Genomic DNA, 22,845 nt, shown 5'->3' on the forward strand with positions numbered 1-22,845 from the left:
TGGAGTGGGCCGTGGTTGTAATCGACAATGGACTCAGAGATTCCTCTGTCCAGACCACCGGGGAATTCACCAAGAAGACAGACACATCCAAGGTCAGCATTGAGACCAGAGATGCATCCACCGAGACCAGAGGACGCCGGCTTTATCCTTGGAGTGGGCCCGTGGTTGTGATCGACAATGGACTCAGAGATTCCTCTGTCCAGACCAGCGGGGACTTCACCAAGAAGACGGACACATCCAAGGTCAGCATTGAGACTAGAGATGCATCCACCGAGACCAGAGGACGCCGGCCTTATCCTTGGAGTGGGCCCGTGGTTGTGATCGACAATGGACTCAGAGATTCCTCTGTCCAGACCACCGGGGAATTCACCAAGAAGACAGACACATCCAAGGTCAGCATTGAGACTAGAGATGCATCCACCGAGACCAGAGGACGCCGGCCTTATCCTTGGAGTGGGCCCGTGGTTGTGATCGACAATAGACTCAGAGATTCCTCTGTCCAGACCACCGGGGAATTCACCAAGAAGACAGACACATCCAAGGTCAGCATTGAGACCAGAGATGCATCCACCGAGACCAGAGGACGCCGGCTTTATCCTTGGAGTGGGCCCGTGGTTGTGATCGACAATGGACTCAGAGATTCCTCTGTCCAGACCAGCGGGGACTTCACCAAGAAGACGGACACATCCAAGGTCAGCATTGAGACTAGAGATGCATCCACCGAGACCAGAGGACGCCGGCCTTATCCTTGGAGTGGGCCCGTGGTTGTGATCGACAATGGACTCAGAGATTCCTCTGTCCAGACCACCGGGGAATTCACCAAGAAGACAGACACATCCAAGGTCAGCATTGAGACTAGAGATGCATCCACCGAGACCAGAGGACGCCGGCCTTATCCTTGGAGTGGGCCCGTGGTTGTGATCGACAATAGACTCAGAGATTCCTCTGTCCAGACCACCGGGGAATTCACCAAGAAGACAGACACATCCAAGGTCAGCATTGAGACCAGAGATGCATCCACCGAGACCAGAGGACGCCGGCCTTATCCTTGGAGTGGGCCAGTGGTTGTGGCAGAAGGTCACGGGACAGACTCAGGTGCCATGGGTTGACTGATTGATATGTAAGTCTCACACATGCACACAGGCATGCATATGCAAACTCGCATACACGGAGGTTTACACTTTAAATACTATGTATGCCACCCACCAGGATTTCTCCTTACATGTTATGTTGTTTTCAATTACCATTGTACCGAAATTCAAACATAAAAACATATTTCCCGAATTCTTCCTGTCTTTTTGGTAATTGCTCAGAGTTTCGTTTCTTGATTTAATACTTGTTTCGTCTTTCAATCGAGACAAAGAATCTGTGCGAACATCTCACAATGCAGTGCACCCCATTGTATCAGAAAGAGGCTACAGTGAGCAAGAAAAAAAAAACATTGTCTCTATGGAATCCATCTTTCCTCAGCAACATCCAAATCAACCAACACAACATGGTCAGCAGTTAATTATTGTGCTGCATGCACGTGAATCATGCATACAAACTGACAGATTCATTGACACACACACACCCACAGGGGAAATACACCGCGTGAAATATTTTCTCCAAAGTTATTTGACTGAACTTCAAGATCCACATCAATTTAAAGCTTCCGTAACTGCAAGTATTCGTCTTCTTTGGTTCTTTCGGTAAAGTTACGTAGAATGAGAATAAAATAATTCATGAGGCCATTCACATATACAAGCACAGAGACCATTTCAACCGAGAAGATGGATTCTGGCTTAGTAACCATTGGAAATATGTTTTAAACCATTTCCATTCTTAATTAATTGTATTTTACGATGACCTTCAGACCGCAGCTCTTTCGCTGGCATTGACTCTTAATACCTCTCACACCACGGTTAATGGTATGGTTTACAACATGGAGTATTACAGCGCCTTGCAGCTCTCTCTCTCCCCCTCCTCTGTTCCTACCATGGATGAACTCGTCCGTCTGAACGGGACCCGTAGCTATCCGTGTTGCTAAAGTTGAGGGTAAGAATCCACCCATTTTTCGCCATATAGCATTGTGATATATAACGACTTATTATTGGTAGCTTAGCTGATTGGAGAATATAGAGTTTATTGATAACATTGAGGTAATTTTTATTTTAGTATTTTTTATTGGTTCACTATATAGTATTCATTATATATTGTATTGTATACCCAGTTACTGTGAATAGCTCAGATGTGTAGGCCTTAACTTCAACAATGCTAAATTCGCCTAGTTATTTCAATGCTAAATTCTCCTGTTTGATTTGTACTAGGTGCCTCGGTGAATGTATATGCTCTGACTTTAACATAGCTATTTCTGTGACCAGTTACAAGCTAATCACTCAGCTATTTCAATGCTAAATTCTATACTAATTCCTTTGTCAAGGAGTGCCTCTGCGGATGTGTATACTTTAACTTAGCTATTTCAATGCTAAATTCTATGCTAATTCCTTTGTCAAGGGGTGCCTTTGCGGATGTGTATGCTTTAACTTTAACATAGCCTTTTCTGTGACCAGTCACAAGCTAATCACTCAGCCATTTCAATGCTAAATTATATGCTAATTCCTTTGTCAAGGCGCTTTGTTTCTTCTCACACAGCTTAAAGGTCGTGATCTCAGCGTGGCTTTCTCACTCCAGCGCTGTCCTCCTGACAGTCTCGTCCCCTTCACCTGATGAAGGCCGCTTGTGTTGTGGCCGAAATGTCGTGAGAATATTATTGTGTTATTTTATTTTATCAATTTATTATTTTATTCTCATTCTACGTGACTTTACCGAAAGAACCAAAGAAGATGGATCCACATCAAGTTTAAATTATGCCTAAAGTCAACGTATTATAGATTGCCAAGCGATTTGCCAAGGCTTTTTTATTGTAACCTCACTGAAACAACGTGGTTGTCTCTGATGGTGGCATGCTGATCATGTGGAAACATTTTTTTATAAGCGAATTCACAATTTCAACCTGTAAATTTTTTTGAGATATTATAAAAATGTCATGACAGTTTTAACAAGACTAAGTCAATTTAAACAGTTACGGACAAGTTTGCCGAAATTCCCACAAGCAATACTCAACATTTTACGTGATCATAATCAACATAAAATGTACACCTGTTATTTTACTATATTATAACATCAAATTATCAGTTTTAATGGTATACAGTCAATTGTAATTGCATTGAAATAATGTTAGAGCGCACCAGCAATGTGACATCACATCACGTGACGTGACAATGACATAACAGTTATGTCACAGACGTTACTGTGCCATCATTTGTGACGTCACAATGACGTCACACCGGCCCTCAGGCTATATAAGCTGAAGCACTCTCAAACTGTCAGCAGTGTCGACTCGTCAAAGGAAACAAAGCATCTTGCACCAGACCGATTTAATATTGGAGCTTGTGTAAAGAATTTGAAAAAATGGCAACGTTTGGTTTGATTTTTTACATATTTCTCATACTTTTAAACAGTCAGTACCTGGATTGGCTGCAAACCTTTGGCCATATGGCCAGTTCTGCGATAATTGCTATGAGCGAGGCCTCCATCAAAGATGCAACTGCAGTGTTTGAGTTGTTAAAAAAGATATGGAATGGTGTTGGGCATGCAATGGCATATAACGGGATTATGAAAACTGCACATTTATTGTGGACCATTGTCCATAAAATATCCATAGACATGTCTGCTATTCATGTTATTCTCATCATCTGCCACATGTGGATCATAAAACATCAACAGAGGGCAGTGATGAAAACAAAATATGCAGCAATTATCAAGAAAGTGAAAATAGTAAGACGACCCAGATTCCGAAAGATCAGACATGAGACCGATATCATAAGGGCCGGCATGGAGACCACAGATGCATCCACCGAAACCAGAGGACGCCGGCCTCATCCTTGGAGTGGGCCCGTGGTTGTGATCGACAATGGACTCAGAGATTCCTCTGTCCAAACCACTGGGGACTTCACCAAGAAGACAGACACATCCAAGGTCAGCATTGAGACCAGAGATGCATCCACCGAGACCAGAGGACGCCGGCCTTATCCTTGGAGTGGGCCCGTGGTTGTGATCGACAATGGACTCAGAGATTCCTCTGTCCAAACCACTGGGGACTTCACCAAAAAGACAGACACATCCAAGGTCAGCATTGAGACCAGAGATGCATCCACCGAGACCAGAGGACGCCGGCCTTATCCTTGGAGTGGGCCCGTGGTTGTGATCGACAATGGACTCAGAGATTCCTCTGTCCAGACCAGCGGGGACTTCACCAAGAAGACGGACACATCCAAGGTCAGCATTGAGACTAGAGATGCATCCACCGAGACCAGAGGACGCCGGCCTTATCCTTGGAGTGGGCCCGTGGTTGTGATCGACAATGGACTCAGAGATTGCTCTGTCCAGACCACTGGGGACTTCACCAAGAAGACAGACACATCCAAGGTCAGAATTGAGACTAGAGATGCATCCACCGAGACCAGAGGACGCCGGCCTTATCCTTGGAGTGGGCCCGTGGTTGTGATCGACAATGGGCTCAGAGATTCCTCTGCCCAGACCACAGGGGAATTCACCAAGAAGACAGACACATCCAAGGTCAGCATTGAGACCAGAGATGCATCCACCGAGACCAGAGGACGCCGGCCTTATCCTTGGAGTGGGCCCGTGGTTGTGATCGACAATGGACTCAGAGATTCCTCTGTCCAGACCACTGGGGACTTCACCATAAAGACAGACACATCCAAGGTCAGCATTGAGACTAGAGATGCATCCACCGAGACCAGAGGACGCCGGCCTTATCCTTGGAGTGGGCCCGTGGTTGTGATCGACAATGGACTCAGAGATTCCTCTGTCCAGACCACCGGGGAATTCACCAAGAAGACAGACACATCCAAGGTCAGCATTGAGACCAGAGATGCATCCACCGAGACCAGAGGACGCCGGCCTTATCCTTGGAGTGGGCCCGTGTTTGTGATCGACAATGGACTCAGAGATTCCACTGTCCAGACCACTGGGGACTTCACCATAAAGACAGACACATCCAAGGTCAGCATTGAGACTAGAGATGCATCCACCGAGACCAGAGGACGCCGGCCTTATCCTTGGAGTGGGCCCGTGGTTGTGATCGACAATGGACTCAGAGATTCCTCTGTCCAGACCACCGGGGAATTCACCAAGAAGACAGACACATCCAAGGTCAGCATTGAGACCAGAGATGCATCCACCGAGACCAGAGGACGCCGGCCTTATCCTTGGAGTGGGCCCGTGTTTGTGATCGACAATGGACTCAGAGATTCCACTGTCCAGACCACTGGGGACTTCACCAAGAAGACAGACACATCCAAGGTCAGCATTGAGACTAGAGATGCATCCACCGAGACCAGAGGACGCCGGCCTTATCCTTGGAGTGGGCCCGTGGTTGTGATCGACAATGGACTCAGAGATTCCTCTGTCCAGACCACCGGGGAATTCACCAAGAAGACAGACACATCCAAGGTCAGCATTGAGACCAGAGATGCATCCACCGAGACCAGAGGACGCCGGCCTTCTCCTTGGAGTGGGCCCGTGGTTGTGATCGACAATGGACTCAGAGATTCCTCTGTCCAGACCAGCGGGGACTTCACCAAGAAGACGGACACATCCAAGGTCAGCATTGAGACTAGAGATGCATCCACCGAGACCAGAGGACGCCGGACTTATCCTTGGAGTGGGCCCGTGGTTGTTATCGACAATGGACTCAGAGATTCCTCTGTCCAGACCACCGGGGAATTCACCAAGAAGAAAGACACATCCGAGGTCAGCATTGAGACTAAAGATGCATCCACCGAGACCAGAGGACGCCGGCCTTATCCTTGGAGTGGGCCAGTGGTTGTTATCGACAATGGACTCAGAGATTCCTCTGTCCAGACCACCGGGGAATTCACCAAGAAGAAAGACACATCCGAGGTCAGCATTGAGACTAAAGATGCATCCACCGAGACCAGAGGACGCCGGCCTTATCCTTGGAGTGGGCCAGTGGTTGTGGCAGAAGGTCACGGGACAGACCCAGGTGCCATGGGTTGACTGACTGATATGTAAGTCTCACACATGCACACAGGCATGCATATGCAAACTCGCATACACGGAGGTTTACACTTTAAATACTATGTATGCCACCCGCCAGGATTTCTCCTTACATGTTATGTTGTTTTCAATTACCATTGTACCGAAATTCAAACATTAAAACATATTTCCCGAATTCTTCCTGTCTTTTTGGTAATTGCTCAGAGTTTCGTTTCTTGATTTAATACTTGTTTCGTCTTTCAATCGAGACAAAGAATCCGTGCGAACATCTCACAATGCAGTGCACCCCATTGTATCAGAAAGAGGCTACAGTGAGCAAGAAAAAAAAAACATTGTCTCCATGGAATCCATCTTTCCTCAGCAACATCCAAATCAACCAACACAACATGGTCAGCAGTTAATTATTGTGCTGCTTGTACGTGAATCATGCATACAAACTGACAGATTCATTGACACATACCCACAGGGGAAATACACCGCGTGAAATATTTCCTCCAAAGTTATTTGACTGAACTTCAGGATCCACATCAATTTAAAGCTTTCGTGACTGCAAGGATTCGTCTTCTTTGGTTCTTTCGGTAAAGTCACGTAGAATGAGAATAAAATAATTAATGAGGCCATTCACATATACAAGCACAGAGACCATTTCAACCGAGAAGATGGATTCTGGCTTAGTAACCATTGGAAAGATGTTTTAAACCATTTCCATTCTTAATTAATTGTATTTTACGATGACCTTCAGACCGCAGCTCTTTCGCTGGCATTGACTCTTAATACCTCTCACACCACGGTTAATGGTATAGTTTACAACATGGAGTATAACAGCGCCTCGCAGCTCTCTCTCTCCCCCTCCTCTGTTCCGACCATGGATGAACTCGTCCGTTTGAACGGGACCCGTAGCTATCCGTGTTGCTAAAGTTGAGGGTAAGAATCCACCCATTTTTCGCCATATAGCATTGTGATATATAACGACTTATTGTTGGTAGCTTAGCTGATTGGAGAATATAGAGTGTATTGATAACATTGAGGTAATTTATATTTTAGTATTTTTTATTGGTTCACTATATAGTATTCATTATATATTGTATTGTATACCCAGTTACTGTGAATAGCTCAGATGTGTAGGCCTTAGCTTCAACAATGCTAAATTCGCCTAGTTATTTCAATGCTAAATTCTCCTGTTTGATTTGTACTAGGTGCCTCGGTGAATGTATATGCTCTGACTTTAACATAGCTATTTCTGTGACCAGTTACAAGGTAATCACTCAGCTATTTCAATGCTAAATTCTATGCTAATTCCTTTGTCAAGGAGTGCCTCTGCGGATGTGTATACTTTAACTTAGCTATTTCAATGCTAAATTCTATGCTAATTCCTTTGTCAAGGGGTGCCTTTGCGGATGTGTATGCTTTAACTTTAACATAGCCTTTTCTGTGACCAGTCACAAGCTAATCACTCAGCCATTTCAATGCTAAATTATATGCTAATTCCTTTGTCAAGGCGCTTTGTTTCTTCTCACACAGCTTAAAGGTCGTGATCTCAGCGTGGCTTTCTCACTCCAGCGCTGTCCTCCAGACAGTCTCGTCCCCTTCACCTGATGAAGGCCGCTTGTGTTGTGGCCGAAATGTCGTGAGAATATTATTGTGTTATTTTATTTTATCAATTTATTATTTTATTCTCATTCTACGTGACTTTACCGAAAGAACCAAAGAAGATGGATCCACATCAAGTTTAAATTATGCCTAAAGTCAACGTATTATAGATTGTCAAGCGATTTGCCAAGTCTTTTTTTATTGTAACCTCACTGAAACAACGTGGTTGTCTCTGATGGTGGCATGCTGATCATGTGGAAACATTTTTTTATAAGCGAATTCACAATTTCAAACTGTAATTTTTTTGAGATATTATAAAAAGGATCATGATAGTTTTAACAAGAGTAAGTCAATTTAAACGGTTACGGACAGGTTTGCCGAAATTCCCACAAGTAATACTCAACATTTTACGTGATAATAATCAACATAAAATGTACACCTGTTATTGTACTATATTATAACATCAAATTATCAGTTTTAATGGTATACAGTCAATTGTAATTGCATTGAAATAATGTTAGAGCGCACCAGCAATGTGACATCACATCACGTGACGTGACAATGACATAACAGTTATGTCACAGACGTTACTGTGCCATCATTGTGACGTCACAATGACGTCACACCGGCCCTCAGGCTATATAAGCTGAAGCACTCTCAAACTGTCAGCAGTGTCGACTCGTCACAGGAAACAAAGCATCTTGCACCAGACCGATTTAATATTGGAGCTTGTGTAAAGAATTTGAAAAAATGGCAACGTTTGGTTTGATTTTTTACATATTTCTCATACTTTTCAACAGTCAGTACCTGGATTGGCTGCAAACCTTTGGCCATATGGCCAGTTCTGCGATAATTGCTATGAGCGAGGCCTCCATCAAAGATGCAACTGCAGTGTTTGAGTTGTTAAAAAAGATATGGAATGGTGTTGGGCATGCAATGGCATATAACGGGATTATGAAAACTGCAAATTTATTGTGGACCATTGTCCATAAAATATCCATAGACATGTCTGCTATTCATGTTATTCTCATCATCTGCCACATGTGGATCATAAAACATCAACAGAGGGCAGTGATGAAAACAAAATATGTAGCAATTATCAAGAAAGTGAAAATAGTAAGACGACCCAGATTCCGAAAGATCAGACATGAGACCGATATCATAAGGGGCTGCATGGAGACCACAGATGCATCCACCGAGACCAGAGGACGCCGGCCTCATCCTTGGAGTGGGCCCGTGGTTGTGATCGACAATGGACTCAGAGATTCCTCTGTCCAAACCACTGGGGACTTCACCAAGAAGACAGACACATCCAAGGTCAGCATTGAGACCAGAAATGTATCCACCGAGACCAGAGGACGCCGGCCTTATCCTTGGAGTGGGCCCGTGGTTGTGATCGACAATGGACTCAGAGATTCCTCTGGCCAGACCAGCGGGGACTTCACCAAGACGACGGACACATCCAAGGTCAGCATTGAGACTAGAGATGCATCCACCGAGACCAGAGGACGCCGGCCTTATCCTTGGAGTGGGCCCGTGGTTGTGATCGACAATGGACTCAGAGATTCCTCTGTCCAGACCACCGGGGAATTCACCAAGAAGACAGACACATCCAAGGTCAGCATTGAGACCAGAGATGCATCCACCGAGACCAGAGGACGCCGGCCTTATCCTTGGAGTGGGCCCGTGGTTGTGATCGACAATGGACTCAGAGATTCCTCTGTCCAGACCACCGGGGAATTCACCAAGAAGACAGACACATCCAAGGTCAGCATTGAGACCAGAGATGCATCCACCGAGACCAGAGGACGCCGGCCTTATCCTTGGAGTGGGCCCGTGTTTGTGATCGACAATGGACTCAGAGATTCCACTGTCCAGACCACTGGGGACTTCACCATAAAGACAGACACATCCAAGGTCAGCATTGAGACTAGAGATGCATCCACCGAGACCAGAGGACGCCGGCCTTATCCTTGGAGTGGGCCCGTGGTTGTGATCGACAATGGACTCAGAGATTCCTCTGTCCAGACCACCGGGGAATTCACCAAGAAGACAGACACATCCAAGGTCAGCATTGAGACCAGAGATGCATCCACCGAGACCAGAGGACGCCGGCCTTATCCTTGGAGTGGGCCCGTGTTTGTGATCGACAATGGACTCAGAGATTCCACTGTCCAGACCACTGGGGACTTCACCAAGAAGACAGACACATCCAAGGTCAGCATTGAGACTAGAGATGCATCCACCGAGACCAGAGGACGCCGGCCTTATCCTTGGAGTGGGCCCGTGGTTGTGATCGACAATGGACTCAGAGATTCCTCTGTCCAGACCACCGGGGAATTCACCAAGAAGACAGACACATCCAAGGTCAGCATTGAGACCAGAGATGCATCCACCGAGACCAGAGGACGCCGGCCTTATCCTTGGAGTGGGCCCGTGGTTGTGATCGACAATGGACTCAGAGATTCCTCTGTCCAGACCAGCGGGGACTTCACCAAGAAGACGGACACATCCAAGGTCAGCATTGAGACTAAAGATGCATCCACCGAGACCAGAGGACGCCGGCCTTATCCTTGGAGTGGGCCAGTGGTTGTGGCAGAAGGTCACGGGACAGACCCAGGTGCCATGGGTTGACTGACTGATATGTAAGTCTCACACATGCACACAGACATGCATATGCAAACTCGCATACACGGAGGTTTACACTTTAAATACTATGTATGCCACCCGCCAGGATTTCTCCTTACATGTTATGTTGTTTTCAATTACCATTGTACCGAAATTCAAACATTAAAACATATTTCCCGAATTCTTCCTGTCTTTTTGGTAATTGCTCAGAGTTTCGTTTCTTGATTTAATACTTGTTTCGTCTTTCAATCGAGACAAAGAATCCGTGCGAACATCTCACAATGCAGTGCACCCCATTGTATCAGAAAGAGGCTACAGTGAGCAAGAAAAAAAAAACATTGTCTCCATGGAATCCATCTTTCCTCAGCAACATCCAAATCAACCAACACAACATGGTCAGCAGTTAATTATTGTGCTGCTTGTACGTGAATCATGCATACAAACTGACAGATTCATTGACACATACCCACAGGGGAAATACACCGCGTGAAATATTTCCTCCAAAGTTATTTGACTGAACTTCAGGATCCACATCAATTTAAAGCTTTCGTGACTGCAAGGATTCGTCTTCTTTGGTTCTTTCGGTAAAGTCACGTAGAATGAGAATAAAATAATTAATGAGGCCATTCACATATACAAGCACAGAGACCATTTCAACCGAGAAGATGGATTCTGGCTTAGTAACCATTGGAAAGATGTTTTAAACCATTTCCATTCTTAATTAATTGTATTTTACGATGACCTTCAGACCGCAGCTCTTTCGCTGGCATTGACTCTTAATACCTCTCACACCACGGTTAATGGTATAGTTTACAACATGGAGTATAACAGCGCCTCGCAGCTCTCTCTCTCCCCCTCCTCTGTTCCGACCATGGATGAACTCGTCCGTTTGAACGGGACCCGTAGCTATCCGTGTTGCTAAAGTTGAGGGTAAGAATCCACCCATTTTTCGCCATATAGCATTGTGATATATAACGACTTATTGTTGGTAGCTTAGCTGATTGGAGAATATAGAGTGTATTGATAACATTGAGGTAATTTATATTTTAGTATTTTTTATTGGTTCACTATATAGTATTCATTATATATTGTATTGTATACCCAGTTACTGTGAATAGCTCAGATGTGTAGGCCTTAGCTTCAACAATGCTAAATTCGCCTAGTTATTTCAATGCTAAATTCTCCTGTTTGATTTGTACTAGGTGCCTCGGTGAATGTATATGCTCTGACTTTAACATAGCTATTTCTGTGACCAGTTACAAGCTAATCACTCAGCTATTTCAATGCTAAATTCTATGCTAATTCCTTTGTCAAGGAGTGCCTCTGCGGATGTGTATACTTTAACTTAGCTATTTCAATGCTAAATTCTATGCTAATTCCTTTGTCAAGGGGTGCCTTTGCGGATGTGTATGCTTTAACTTTAACATAGCCTTTTCTGTGACCAGTCACAAGCTAATCACTCAGCCATTTCAATGCTAAATTATATGCTAATTCCTTTGTCAAGGCGCTTTGTTTCTTCTCACACAGCTTAAAGGTCGTGATCTCAGCGTGGCTTTCTCACTCCAGCGCTGTCCTCCAGACAGTCTCGTCCCCTTCACCTGATGAAGGCCGCTTGTGTTGTGGCCGAAATGTCGTGAGAATATTATTGTGTTATTTTATTTTATCAATTTATTATTTTATTCTCATTCTACGTGACTTTACCGAAAGAACCAAAGAAGATGGATCCACATCAAGTTTAAATTATGCCTAAAGTCAACGTATTATAGATTGTCAAGCGATTTGCCAAGTCTTTTTTTATTGTAACCTCACTGAAACAACGTGGTTGTCTCTGATGGTGGCATGCTGATCATGTGGAAACATTTTTTTATAAGCGAATTCACAATTTCAAACTGTAATTTTTTTGAGATATTATAAAAAGGATCATGATAGTTTTAACAAGAGTAAGTCAATTTAAACGGTTACGGACAGGTTTGCCGAAATTCCCACAAGTAATACTCAACATTTTACGTGATAATAATCAACATAAAATGTACACCTGTTATTGTACTATATTATAACATCAAATTATCAGTTTTAATGGTATACAGTCAATTGTAATTGCATTGAAATAATGTTAGAGCGCACCAGCAATGTGACATCACATCACGTGACGTGACAATGACATAACAGTTATGTCACAGACGTTACTGTGCCATCATTGTGACGTCACAATGACGTCACACCGGCCCTCAGGCTATATAAGCTGAAGCACTCTCAAACTGTCAGCAGTGTCGACTCGTCACAGGAAACAAAGCATCTTGCACCAGACCGATTTAATATTGGAGCTTGTGTAAAGAATTTGAAAAAATGGCAACGTTTGGTTTGATTTTTTACATATTTCTCATACTTTTCAACAGTCAGTACCTGGATTGGCTGCAAACCTTTGGCCATATGGCCAGTTCTGCGATAATTGCTATGAGCGAGGCCTCCATCAAAGATGCAACTGCAGTGTTTGAGTTGTTAAAAAAGATATGGAATGGTGTTGGGCATGCAATGGCATATAACGGGATTATGAAAACTGCAAATTTATTGTGGACCATTGTCCATAAAATATCCATAGACATGTCTGCTATTCATGTTATTCTCATCATCTGCCACATGTGGATCATAAAACATCAACAGAGGGCAGTGATGAAAACAAAATATGAAGCAATTATCAAGAAAGTGAAAATAGTAAGACGACCCAGATTCCGAAAGATCAGACATGAGACCGATATCATAAGGGCCTGCATGGAGACCACAGAAGCATCCACCGAGACCAGAGGACGCCGGCCTCATCCTTGGAGTGGGCCCGTGGTTGTGATCGACAATGGACTCAGAGATTCCTCTGTCCAAACCACTGGGGACTTCACCAAGAAGACAGACACATCCAAGGTCAGCATTGAGACCAGAGATGCATCCACCGAGACCAGAGGACGCCGGCCTTATCCTTGGAGTGGGCCCGTGGTTGTGATCGACAATGGACTCAGAGATTCCTCTGGCCAGACCAGCGGGGACTTCACCAAGACGACGGACACATCCAAGGTCAGCATTGAGACCAGAGATGCATCCACAGAGACCAGAGGACGCCGGCCTTATCCTTGGAGTGGGCCCGTGGTTGTGATCGACAATGGACTCAGAGATTCCTCTGTCCAGACCAGCGGGGACTTCACCAAGAAGACGGACACATCCAAGGTCAGCATTGAGACTAGAGATGCATCCACCGAGACCAGAGGACGCCGACCTTATCCTTGGAGTGGGCCCGTGGTTGTGATCGACAATGGACTCAGAGATTCCTCTGTCCAAACCACTGGGGACTTCAACAAGAAGACAGACACATCCAAGGTCAGCATTGAGACTAGAGATGCATCCACCGAGACCAGAGGACGCCGGCCTTATTCTTGGAGTGGGCCCGTGGTTGTGATCGACAATGGGCTCAGAGATTCATCTGTCCAGACCAGCGGGGACTTCACCAAGAAGACGGCGGACACATCCAAGGTCAGCATTGAGACTAGAGATGCATCCACCGAGACCAGAGGACGCCGGCCTTATCCTTGGAGTGGGCCCGTGGTTGTGATCGACGATGGACTCAGAGATTCCTCTGTCCAGACCACTGGGGACTTCACCAAGAAGACAGACACATCCAAGGTCAGCATTGAGACTAGAGATGCATCCACCGAGACCAGAGGACGCCGGCCTTATCCTTGGAGTGGGCCCGTGGTTGTGATCGACAATGGACTCAGAGATTCCTCTGTCCAGACCACCGGGGAATTCACCAAGAAGACAGACACATCCAAGGTCAGCATTGAGACCATAGATGCATCCACCGAGACCAGAGGATGCCGGCCTTATCCTTGGAGTGGGCCCGTGGTTGTGATCGACAATGGACTCAGAGATTCCTCTGTCCAACCACTGCGGACTTCACCAAGAAGACAGACACATCCAAGGTCAGCATTGAGACTAGAGATGCATCCACCGAGACCAGAGGACGCCGGCTTTATTCTTGGAGTGGGCCCGTGGTTGTGATCGACAATGGACTCAGAGATTCCTCTGTCCAGACCACCGGGGACTTCACCAAGAAGACAGCGAACACATCCAAGGTCAGCATTGAGACTAGAGATGCATCCACCGAGACCAGAGGACGCCGGCCTTATCCTTGGAGTGGGCCCGTGGTTGTGATCGACGATGGACTCAGAGATTCCTCTGTCCAGACCACTGGGGACTTCACCAAGAAGACAGACACATCCAAGGTCAACATTGAGACTAGAGATGCATCAACCGAGACCAGAGGACGCCGGCCTTATCCTTGGAGTGGGCCCGTGGTTGTGATCGACAATGGACTCAGAGATTCCTCTGTCCAGACCACCGGAGAATTCACCAAGAAGACAGACACATCCAAGGTCAGCATTGAGACCATAGATGCATCCACCGAGACCAGAGGACGCCGGCCTTATCCTTGGAGTGTGCCAGTGGTTGTGGCAGAAGGTCACGGGACAGACCCAGGTGCCATGGGTTGAATGACTGATATGCAAGTCTCACACATGCACACAGGCATGCATATGCAAACTCGCATACACGGAGGTTTACACTTTAAATACTATGAATGCCACCCGCCAGGATTTCTCCTTACACGTTATGTTGTTTTCAATTACCATTGTACCGAAATTCAAACATAAAAACATATTTCCCGAATTCTTCCTGTCTTTTTGGTAATTGCTCAGAGTTTCGTTTCTTGATTTAATACTTGTTTCGTCTTTCAATCGAGACAAATAATCCGTGCGAACATCTCACAATGCAGTGCACCCCATTGTATCAGAAAGAGGCTACAGTGAGCAAGAAAAAAAAAACATTGTCTCCATGGAATCCATCTTTCCTCAGCAACATCCAAATCTACCAACACAACATGGTCAGCAGTTAATTATTGTGCTGCATGTACGTGAATCATGCATACAAACTGACAGATTCATTGACACACACCCACAGGGGAAATACACCGTGTGAAATATTTCCTCCAAAGTTATTTGACTGAACTTCAGGATCCACATCAATTTAAAGCTTTCATGACTGCAAGGATTCGTCTTCTTTGGTTCTTTCGGTAAAGTCACGTAGAATGAGAATAAAATAATTAATGAGGCCATTCACATATACAAGCACAGAGACCATTTCAACCGAGAAGATGGATTCTGGCTTAGTAACCATTGGAAAGATGTTTTAAACCATTTCCATTCTTAATTAATTGTATTTTACGATGACCTTCAGACCGCAGCTCTTTCGCTGGCATTGACTCTTAATACCTCTCACACCACGGTTAATGGTATGGTTTACAACATGGAGTATAACAGCGCCTCGCAGCTCTCTCTCTCCCCCTCCTCTGTTCCGACCATGGATGAACTCGTCCGTCTGAACGGGACCCGTAGCTATCCGTGTTGCTAAAGTTGAGGGTAAGAATCCACCCATTTTTCGCCATATAGCATTGTGATATATAACGACTTATTGTTGGTAGCTTAGCTGATTGGAGAATATAGAGTTTATTGATAACATTGAGGTAATTTATATTTTAGTATTTTTTATTGGTTCACTATATAGTATTCATTATATATTGTATTGTATACCCAGTTACTGTGAATAGCTCAGATGTGTAGGCCTTAACTTCAACAATGCTAAATTCGCCTAGTTATTTCAATGCTTAATTCTCCTGTTTGATTTGTACTAGGTGCCTCGGTGAATGTATATGCTCTGACTTTAACATAGCTATTTCTGTGACCAGTTACAAGCTAATCACTCAGCTATTTCAATGCTAAATTCTATGCTAATTCCTTTGTCTTGGAGTGCCTCTGCGGATGTGTATACTTTAACTTAGCTATTTCAATGCTAAATTCTATGCTAATTCCTTTGTCAAGGGGTGCCTTTGCGGATGTGTATGCTTTAACTTTAACATAGCCTTTTCTGTGACCAGTCACAATCTAATCACTCAGCCATTTCAATGCTAAAATTATATGCTAATTCCTTTGTCAAGGCGCTTTGTTTCTTCTCACACAGCTTAAAGGTCGTGATCTCAGCGTGGCTTTCTCACTCCAGCGCTGTCCTCCAGACAGTCTCGTCCCCTTCACCTGATGAAGGCCGCTTGTGTTGTGGCCGAAATGTCGTGAGAATATTATTGTGTTATTTTATTTTATCAATTTATTATTTTATTCTCATTCTACGTGACTTTACCGAAAGAACCAAAGAAGATGGATCCACATCAAGTTTAAATTATGCCTAAAGTCAACGTATTATAGATTGTCAAGCGATTTGCCAGTTTTTTTTATTGTAACATCACTGAAACGTCGTGGTTGTCTCTGATGGTGGCATGTTGATCATGTGGAAACATTTTTTTATAAGCGAATTCACAATTTCAACCTGTAAATTTTTTTGAGATATTATAAAAAGGATCATGACAGTTTTAACAAGAGTAAGTCAATTTAAACAGTTACGGACAAGTTTGCCGAAATTCCCACAAGTAATACTGAACATTTTATGTGATAATAATCAACATTAAATGTACACCTGTCATTGTACTATATTATAACATCAAATTATCAGTTTTAATGGTATACAGTCAATTGTAATTGCATTGAAATAATGTTAGAGCGCACCAGCAATGTGACATCACATCACGTGACGTGACAATGACATAACATATTCTTAGTTTTTTTGGTAAAGTCACGTTGAAGAGAACAACAAAATAATAAAATATATATAGAACAATAAAAAAATTCTCACGACGTTTCGACCATAACTCAAACGGTCATCTTCAGGTGTGTTGGTTTGCATAAATTTATTTTTAAACGGCGCATTTATTTATCTATAAAAAACGTTAGCGCCACGCGCAGCGATTTGGCAGTTTACCCAGGACTAGTCCACCTATATTCTGAAAAGAGGAGGGGGGAGACGAAATTTTTTATAATGTATGCTGTCTGAAAGCCACTGTAAGCGTTAACAATCAATTAAGAACTGAAATGGTTTATCAAATCTTTCCAATGATTGCTAAGATAGAATCCATCTTCTCGGTTGAAATTGTCTCTGTGCTTGTATATGTGGATAGCCTCATGAACGAATCTCTCATGGAAGCCAGATGGCTTACAATTCTTAATTGATTGTTCACGCTTACAGTGGCTTTCAGACAGCAAAAACCACAAACATCCCAGAATCCTCTCGGTTTGGGGTCAAAATGTTGTCGCTCATTAAATCCCATGAGAAACGTCGCATCTAATGAATGTGATTGAATTCTCCCCGTCTGGACGAGCGGAATTGAATGGTGCAACTGATTTTGCTGTGCTGTGAAAATTCAGATATTTGCATGACTGCTTTTGTTTTATTTTGTGAATAGCAAAAAGCATTCAACCCCATAATACATGTTGTTTTATTGGTCGCTCGTCCATTTCATATCCCATAGATTAACCATTCATGTATTTGGATTCATTTCGACGAGGCGAGCAGTTCGAGTACCACCTTGATGGGTCTGCGACGTTACCTTCCAGAGTTATTACCAAAAAACCACAAACATCCCAGAATCCTCTCGGTTTGAGGTCAAAATGTTGTCGCTTATTAAATTCCATAAGAAAGGTGGCATCGAATGAATGTGATTGAATTCTCCCCGTCTGGACGAGCGGAATTGAATGGTGCAACTGATTTTGCTGTGCTGTGAAAATTCAGATATTTGCATGACTGCTTTTGTTTTATTTTGTGAATAGCAAAAAGCATTCAACCCCAAAATACATGCTGTATTATTGGTCGCTCGTCCATTTCATATCCCATAGATTAACCATTGTTATATTTGGATTCCTCTCGACGAAGCGAGCAGTACGAGTACCACCTTGATGGGTCTGCGACGTTTCCTTCCAGAGTTATTACCAAAAAATCACAAACATCCCAGAATCCTCTCGATTTGGGGTCAAAATGTTGTCGCTCATTAAATCCCATAAGAAACGTCGCATCGAATGAATGTGATTGAAATCTCCCCGTCTGGACGAGCGGAATTGAATGGTGCAACTGATTTTGCTGTGCTGTGAAAATTCAGATATTTGCATGACTGCTTTTGTTTTATTTTGTGAATAGCAAAAAGCATTCAACCCCATAATACATGTTGTTTTATTGGTCGCTCGTCCATTTCATATCCCATAGCTGAACCACTCATATATTTGGATTCCGCTCGACGAGGCGAGCAGTACGAGTACCAACATGATGGGTCTGCGACGTTTCATTCCAGAGTTATTACCAAAAAACCACAAACATCCCAGAATCCTCTCGGTTTGGGGTCAAAATGTTGTCGCTTATTAAATCCCATAAGAAACGTCGCATCGAATGAATGTGATTGAATTCTCCCCGTATGGACGAGCGGAATTGAATGGTGCAACTGATTTTGCTGTGCTGTGAAAATTCAGATATTTGCATGACTGCTTTTGTTTTATTTTGTGAATAGCAAAAAGCATTCAACCCCATAATACATGTTGTTTTATTGGTCGCTCGTCCATTTCATATCCCATAGCTGAACCACTCATATATTTGGATTCCGCTCGACGAGGCGAGCAGTACGAGTACCAACATGATGGGTCTGCGACGTTTCCTTCCAGAGTTATTACCAAAAAACCACAAACATCCCAGAATCCTCTCGGTTTGAGGTAAAAATGTTGTCGCTTATTAAATCCCATAAGAAAGGTGGCATCGAATGAATGTGATTGAATTCTCCCCGTCTGGACGAGCGGAATTGAATGGTGCAACTGATTTTGCTGTGCTGTGAAAATTCAGATATTTGCATGACTGCTTTTGTTTTATTTTGTGAATAGCAAAAAGCATTCAACCCCATAATACATGCTGTTTTATTGGTCGCTCGTCCATTTCATATCCCATAGATTAACCATTGTTATATTTGGATTCCTCTCGACGAAGCGAGCAGTACGAGTACTACCTTGATGGGTCTGCGACGTTTCCTTCCAGAGTTATTACCAAAAAATCACAAACATCCCAGAATCCTCTCGATTTGGGGTCAAAATGTTGTCGCTCATTAAATCCCATAAGAAACGTCGCATCGAATGAATGTGATTGAATTCTCCCCGTCTGGACGAGCGGAATTGAATGGTGCAACTGATTTTGCTGTGCTGTGAAAATTCAGATATTTGCATGACTGCTTTTGTTTTATTTTGTGAATAGCAAAAAGCATTCAACCCCATAATACATGTTGTTTTATTGGTCGCTCGTCCATTTCATATCCCATAGCTGAAACACTCATATATTTGGATTCCGCTCGACGAGGCGAGCAGTACGAGTACCAACATGATGGGTCTGCGACGTTTCCTTCCAGAGTTATTACCAAAAAACCACAAACATCCCAGAATCCTCTCGGTTTGGGGTCAAAATCTTGTCGCTTATTAAATCCCATAAGAAACGTCGCATCGAATGAATGTGATTGAATTCTCCCCGTCTGGACGAGCGGAATTGAATGGTGCAACTGATTTTGCTGTGCTGTGAAAATTCAGATATTTGCATGACTGCTTTTGTTTTATTTTGTGAATAGCAAAAAGCATTCAACCCCATAATACATGCTGTTTTATTGGTCGCTCGTCCATTTCATATCCCATAGATTAACCATTGTGATATTTGGATTCCTCTCGACGAAGCGAGCAGTACGAGTACTGCCTTGATGGGTCTGCGACGTTTCCTTCCAGAGTTATTACCAAAAAATCACAAACATCCCAGAATCCTCTCGATTTGGGGTCAAAATGTTGTCGCTCATTAAATCCCATAAGAAACGTCGCATCGAATGAATGTGATTGAATTCTACCCGTCTGGACGAGCGGAATTGAATGGTGCAACTGATTTTGCTGTGCTGTGAAAATTCAGATATTTGCATGACTGCTTTTGTTTTATTTTGTGAATAGCAAAAAGCATTCAACCCCATAATACATGTTGTTTTATTGGTCGCTCGTCCATTTCATATCCCATAGCTGAAACACTCATATATTTGGATTCCGCTCGACGAGGCGAGCAGTACGAGTACCAACATGATGGGTCTGCGACGTTTCCTTCCAGAGTTATTACCAAAAAACCACAAACATCCCAGAATACTCTCGGTTTGTGGTCAAAATGTTGTCGCTTATTAAATCCCATAATAAACGTCGCATCGAATGAATGTGATTGAATTCTCTCCGTCTGGACGAGCGGAATTGAATGGTGCAACTTATTTTGCTGTGCTGTGAAAATTCAGATATTTGCATGACTGCTTTTGTTTTATTTTGTGAATAGCAAAAAGCATTCAACCCCATAATACATGCTTTTTTATTGGTCACTCGTCCATTTCATATCCCATAGCTTAACCATTCATATATTTGGATTCCTCTCGACGAGGCGAGCAGTAGGAGAACCACCTTGATGGGTCTGCGACGTTTCATTCCAGAGTTATTACCAAAAAACCACAAACATCCCAGAATCCTCTCGGTTTGAGGTAAAAATGTTGTCGCTTATTAAATCCCATAAGAAACGTCGCATCGAATAAATGTGATTGAATTCTACCCGTCTGGACGAGCGGAATTGAATGGTGCAACTGATTTTGCTGTGCTGTGAAAATTCAGATATTTGCATGACTGCTTTTGTTTTATTTTGTGAATAGCAAAAAGCATTCAACCCCATAATACATGCTGTTTTATTGGTCGCTCGTCCATTTCATATACCATAGCTTAACAACTCATATATTTGGATTCCTCTCGACGAAGCGAGCAGTACGAGTACCAACATGATGGGTCTGCGACGTTTCCTTCCAGAGTTATTACCAAAAAACCACAAACATCCCAGAATCCTCTCGGTTTGGGGTCAAAATGTTGTCGCTTATTAAATCCCATAAGAAACGTCGCATCGAATGAATGTGATTGAATTCTCCCCGTCTCGACGAGCGGAATTGAATGGTGCAACTGATTTTGCTGTGCTGTGAAAATTCAGATATTTGCATGACTGCTTTTGTTTTTTTTTGTGAATAGCAAAAAGCATTCAACCCCATAATACATGTTGTTTTATTGGTCGCTCGTCCATTTCATATCCCATAGCTTAACCATTCATATATTTGGATTCCTCTCGACGAGGCGAGCAGTAGGAGAACCACCTTGATGGGTCTGCGACGTTTCATTCCAGAGTTATTACCAAAAAACCACAAACATCCCAGAATCCTCTCGGTTTGAGGTAAAAATGTTGTCGCTTATTAAATCCCATAAGAAACGTCGCATCGAATAAATGTGATTGAATTCTACCCGTCTGGACGAGCGGAATTGAATGGTGCAACTGATTTTGCTGTGCTGTGAAAATTCAGATATTTGCATGACTGCTTTTGTTTTATTTTGTGAATAGCAAAAAGCATTCAACCCCATAATACATGCTGTTTTATTGGTCGCTCGTCCATTTCATATACCATAGCTTAACAACTCATATATTTGGATTCCTCTCGACGAAGCGAGCAGTACGAGTACCAACATGATGGGTCTGCGACGTTTCCTTCCAGAGTTATTACCAAAAAACCACAAACATCCCAGAATCCTCTCGGTTTGGGGTCAAAATGTTGTCGCTTATTAAATCCCATAAGAAACGTCGCATCGAATGAATGTGATTGAATTCTCCCCGTCTCGACGAGCGGAATTGAATGGTGCAACTGATTTTGCTGTGCTGTGAAAATTCAGATATTTGCATGACTGCTTTTGTTTTTTTTTGTGAATAGCAAAAAGCATTCAACCCCATAATACATGTTGTTTTATTGGTCGCTCGTCCATTTCATATCCCATAGCTGAACCACTCATATATTTGGATTCCGCTCGACGAGGCGAGCAGTACGAGTACCAACATGATGGGTCTGCGACGTTTCCTTCCAGAGTTATTACCAAAAAACCACAAACATCCCAGAATCCTCTCGGTTTGAGGTAAAAATGTTGTCGCTTATTAAATCCCATAAGAAAGGTGGCATCGAATGAATGTGATTGAATTCTCCCCGTCTGGACGAGCGCAATTGAATGGTGCAACTGATTTTGCTGTGCTGTGAAAATTCAGATATTTGCATGACTGCTTTTGTTTTATTTTGTGAATAGCAAAAAGCATTCAACCCCATAATACATGCTGTTTTATTGGTCGCTCGTCCATTTCATATCCCATAGATTAACCATTGTTATATTTGGATTCCTCTCGACGAAGCGAGCAGTACGAGTACTACCTTGATGGGTCTGCGACGTTTCCTTCCAGAGTTATTACCAAAAAATCACAAACATCCCAGAATCCTCTCGATTTGGGGTCAAAATGTTGTCGCTCATTAAATCCCATAAGAAACGTCGCATCGAATGAATGTGATTGAATTCTACCCGTCTGGACGAGCGGAATTGAATGGTGCAACTGATTTTGCTGTGCTGTGAAAATTCAGATATTTGCATGACTGCTTTTGTTTTATTTTGTGAATAGCAAAAAGCATTCAACCCCATAATACATGTTGTTTTATTGGTCGCTCGTCCATTTCAT

The sequence above is a fragment of the Petromyzon marinus genome, unplaced genomic scaffold (assembly GCF_048934315.1).
Source record: "Petromyzon marinus isolate PM22_M1 ecotype Great Lakes invasive population unplaced genomic scaffold, UKy_Petmar_22M1.pri1.0 PM_Scaffold_1, whole genome shotgun sequence".
NCBI lineage: Eukaryota > Metazoa > Chordata > Hyperoartia > Petromyzontiformes > Petromyzontidae > Petromyzon > Petromyzon marinus.